Source organism: Pristiophorus japonicus, unplaced genomic scaffold (genome assembly GCF_044704955.1).
Source record: "Pristiophorus japonicus isolate sPriJap1 unplaced genomic scaffold, sPriJap1.hap1 HAP1_SCAFFOLD_210, whole genome shotgun sequence".
Lineage (NCBI taxonomy): Eukaryota > Metazoa > Chordata > Chondrichthyes > Pristiophoridae > Pristiophorus > Pristiophorus japonicus.
Window position 1 is genome coordinate 943,237 of NW_027251799.1, and position 4,841 is coordinate 948,077.

The 4,841-nt window shown below is 45.3% G+C and overlaps 1 non-coding gene across 1 annotated transcript; it reads right to left on the reverse strand.

Annotated features, from left to right (window-relative positions):
* Positions 1-1,011: 1,011 nt before the first annotated feature.
* On the reverse strand, positions 1,012-1,085 carry trnan-auu (transfer RNA asparagine (anticodon AUU)). Its single transcript has one exon. It is a non-coding gene; the product is annotated as a tRNA-Asn (tRNA).
* Between the last annotated feature and the right edge of the window lie 3,756 nt (positions 1,086-4,841).

Genomic DNA, 4,841 nt, shown 5'->3' on the forward strand with positions numbered 1-4,841 from the left:
CGCAGGAAGAACGGGCGCCTCCTACACCCACCGCGGGAAGAACGGGCGCCTCCTCTCCCCTCCCCCGACCCCCCGCGGGAAGAACGGGCGCCTCCTACCCCCCCGCAGGAAGAACGGGCGCCTCCTACACCCACCGCGGGAAGAACGGGCGCCTCCTCTCCCCTCCCCCCACCCCCCGCGGGAAGAACGGGCGCCTCCTACCCCCCCGCGGGAAGAACGGGCGCCTCCTACCCCCCCGCGGGAAGAACGGGCGCCTCAGGCTGACTGCAGCATTCTCCGTGCCTGAAGCACTTTCACACAGGTAGGAAGATGGTTTATTTAATCTTATCTTTGCTTATAAATGTTTATTCAGGTTGGATTTATTTGTATAATATTTGTAGAAGTATAAATAAGGATTTATTGTACAATTTAATGACTTCCCTTCCCACCCCACCTCGTTCTGGACGCCTAATTTGTAACCTACGTCTGATTTTTTTATGTGTAGAATAGGTTTTTTCAGTTCTACAAAAATCTTCACTTGCTACATTCTAACTTAGTTTGGAGTACGTTTTCACTGTGGAAACTTTCAAATCAGGCGTCAGTGGCCGGACACGCCCCCTTTTGAAGAAAAAATTCTGTTCCACATTAGAACTGTTCTACCTGACTGGAACAGCAGAAAAAAAATGTGGAGAATTGCGATTTCTCAGATAGTCCATTCTCCACCAGTTGCTCCTAAAAATCAGGCGCAAATCATGTGGAAACTTGGGCCCTAGAAATGTATCAATAGAATCAATTTCCACCAGTTTCTTTAAACCCAATCACATAATTTATTTCTAGAGGGCTGGATGGAGTAATATGATCCATGTAAAACATTGTTATCGTTATACTTGAACTGAATGCTCATAAAATATTGGAGTGGGAACTATCTGGATAATAGCACTGGTGGCAACATTTGCGGAATATATTCATGCAGCCAATGACAACCTGGGACTGTGCGGCACTGAATACTCGGGGAAAAACAGTTAAAGGCTTTGTCTCTGGGTGGGCTCGAACCACCAACTTTTCGGTTAATAGCCGAACGCGCTAACCCATTGCGCCACAGAGATTGATGGAAGTATAATATGCACGACATCACAAACCAGGGTGTCAGTCAGTTAAAGCTTCAGATTGCTCCGACCGGGATGGAACTTGTCCACTCTCAGTTGTACTTTTCCCAAATAAATGAAGGGACATTCATTGTGGATGTGTGGAAGCAGTCTGGTCCCGCACACTGCAGACACTTCCATGTCACCGCCAACCAGCTCTCCCACAACCGGTGTGATCCACCTTCCAGCCTTCCGATGCCTTGTCTGTGACAAAGTATTCTGATTGTCCCGAAGCCGGTATTAGGTTTGAATTCCTTTTCAGCTCCTGACTGCGGATATTCCTGTGATTAAACGGGAACTAAATGCAGATAGGGACAGTTGGATTCACCGTTTCTTTGCTTGGTGAAATTTCAAAGATTGAAAGCGACGCACATCAACCCCACACCTCCCGTGAGATGGAAGCCCAGTTGCTGTTTCAAGCTTGAATGCAGGTACAAGCAGAACTTATTCAAAGAAATTCCAAGTTCCTGAGACGCCTGATTATTTGCACCAAACTCTTTGCAAAGAGTTGAGGCTCATGTTTGGTGATCTGGGCACATCTTTCCCCAAACTACAACACTTCAAACTTAACTCAATGGCTGTAAAGCGCTTTGGGGCATCATGAGTTCCTGAAAGGCGCTGCAAATATGCAAGTCCTTCTTTGCAAAATTTCGATGCAATTTAAAAATTTGCGAGCAATATCAAGGCTCCTCTGGGACCCCTCGTAAATTTCAATTAACAACTCCGAAGGGAGAATCACAGCCCGAGACCAATGAGCCAACTGTTTGACAAACGTAAAGATAAGGTGTAACCATTTCAAAGCATTTTTTTGTTTGTCGCTATTCAGAACATAAGAACTTAAGAACTAGGAGCAGAAGTAGGACAGATGGCCCCTCGAGCCTGTTCCGCCATTTAATATGATCCTGGCTGATCCGATCATGGACTCAAGTCCACATCCCTGCCCGTTCCCCATAAGCCTTATTCCCTTATCAGTTAAGAAGCTATCTCTGTCTTAAATTTATGTAATGTCGTGGCTTTCTCAGCTCTCTGAGGCAGTGACTTCGACAGATTTACAACCCTCTGAGAGAAGAAATTCCTCCTCATCACAGATTTAAATGGGTGGCCCCTTATTCTGAGATTATGCCCCCTAGTTCTAGTCTCCCCTATCAGTGGAACCATCCTCTCTGCATCCACCTTATCAAGCTCCCTCATTACCTTCTACGTTTCGATAAGATCACCTCTCATTCTTCTGAATTCCAATGAGTAGAGGCCCAACCTATTCAACCTTTTCTCATAAGTCAACCCCTCATCCGGCGTCAACCCAGTGAACCTTCTCTGAACTGCCTCCAAACCAAGTATATCCTTTCGTAAATATTGTAAGTGTTTGTGATCCTCGCCCAATTGCCAGATGGACGGTTTGAATCGTCCCCACCTTATGAAAGTTCGAGATCTGGGAATTATTATTCAGAGTGTAAATTAAATGAGTCACAGAAAGGGATGCTTCAGTGATAAATCGTAGTATATTTATTTGGTCTAACATACAATGGCTAAAACATGCACTGCTAAACGAAATCACTGTCTCTGTGGAGAATAAAATCCCGGTTACAAACAACATACATACAGTACAGAAATGAACCTAGTAACACGCAGTAATTCCCTGGTGGATTCTAACCCCACCCCTACAAATGAATTACCCTCCCCAGAATAGCCCTGAAAAGCTTCACTTCTGAGAAAACCCTGAGCCCTTACCCAGCTGGCCTGGGATATCTGGTTACTGGCTTGGGACACTCGCGACCATGTTCACCACCACACGCAGCCCGTTTCCTTGCTCAGCTCAGCTGTGGGAAGTCACTGGCTGGTCTTCAGTCTCGGTGGCTTCTTCTGCAGTACTGCGGCCCCTTCCTCTGGTACATCGATCGGTGGAGCGAGAGCAAGAGCGAGAGGGGGCTCTCTCTAGAAACAAGCTGCAAGCTGCAACCTCCAAGCTTCACACTAAGCTCCAAGCTAAAAATAAAGTGGAAAGGACCCTGTCTTACTGGGAGTCTTGCTACCCCTATCTTTCCCGCCAATCTTTAAAACCCCTTTGTTTCTAAGCACGGGTACTTAGTCAGTGATGGGCCATCCCACCCATGCATTGGGCTGATGGCCCTTAGTCTGGGCATCTCTCTGAGCCTTTGTGTTGGGAAAGACCCAGCTCCTCCTTGGCTGGCCAGGCTGGTGGGTTCATTGTTCTGTGTCCTCTTCTGAGATGGAGGTGAGAAGTGCTTTTACAAATTAGAGTGGCTTTGTCAGTGGCCCCCCTTCCTGGCCGACAGCTCTTTTGTCAATGAATGACTGACAGGTCTTTTGTCCCAGCCAACTTTCATGCGGTCTCTGGAGTTTTAACAAAACCAACTTTTTCACATATCTGCGCAGGGTGTCCCCAGCACAGGGAAAATAGCTTCAGAAAAATAAAATCCACAAAATATTCTCAACTGAGTCCATTCTTTAAACAGAAACTTTGCAATCTCTTCATTCTGCTCTGCTAATTATCGATCTTGCCACGTAAAAATTGCAATGCATTAATGTAAAATGAATGTAAAGAAAATGCAATGTTTTGTCGAGTGCAAAACATGCAGTGTCTGCATTTCAAAAAGCATTGCTTTTATTCATCCTGCGGAATGCATATTGCACAGATAATCTCAGCACACATTGTGCAATCAAAGGCAGCATTAGACAACAAAGTGATTTGTCCTCCGCTGATTTGGAGCAGATAACTGAAGGTTGAGCACACAATTTGATAACTCGACTTGTAGATCAAGCATCAATGAAAAAGGCAACAAAACTGCCCACCAGCACCAGGTGTCTTTCACTTGTTTGTCCCAAATTTGTCGCAGCTGGGACAACAAGACTTTAGGTTTCACCAAGATTTGAACTCAGATCGCGAGATTTAAAGTCAAGAGAGCTCACCATTACACCATGGAACCAACTATGCCAAAACTTTTGAAACATACTTCGTCACAGACAAGGCACTGGAAGGCTGGAAAGTAAATCACACCGGTTGTGGGAGAGCTGGTTGGTGGTGACATGGAAGTGTCTGCAGTGTGCGGGACCAGACTGCTTCCACACATCCACAATGAATGTCCCACCCTTGACTTGGGAAAAGTACAACTGAGAGTGGATAAGTTCCATCCCGGTCGGAGCAATCTGAAGCTTTAACTGACTGACACCCTGGTTTTGCATGTCTTGCAGTGTGTATCTGTGGTGCAATGGTTTAGTGCATTCGGCTGGTAACTGAAAGGTGGGTATTCCAAACCCATCTCCGGGCGAAGCCTTTTAATGTTTTTCCCCGAGGATTCGGTGCCGCACAGTTCCGGGTTGTCATTGTGCATTTTGGCTGCACGAATATATTCCGCAAACATTGCCAGCTGTGCTGTTATCCAGTGAGTTCCCACTCCAATACTTTTATGAGCATTCAGCACAAGTAAAACAAAAACAATTTTTTACATGGATCATGTTCCTCCATCCAGTCCAATCAAAATAAATTATGTTATTGGGTTAAAAGGAAGTGGTGAAAATTAATTCTATTGATACATATATCGAATTGGAACTTCGGTCTCAAGTGCTCCTCCTATCAAGAATAGACAAACACACAATCAATGGTTTTACAACTGAGTCATGAACACTTACAATTTCTCATACAGCATGTAAATGAGATAGGGATAAAAATTCATCACATGTAAAGAGAAAATGGATGAT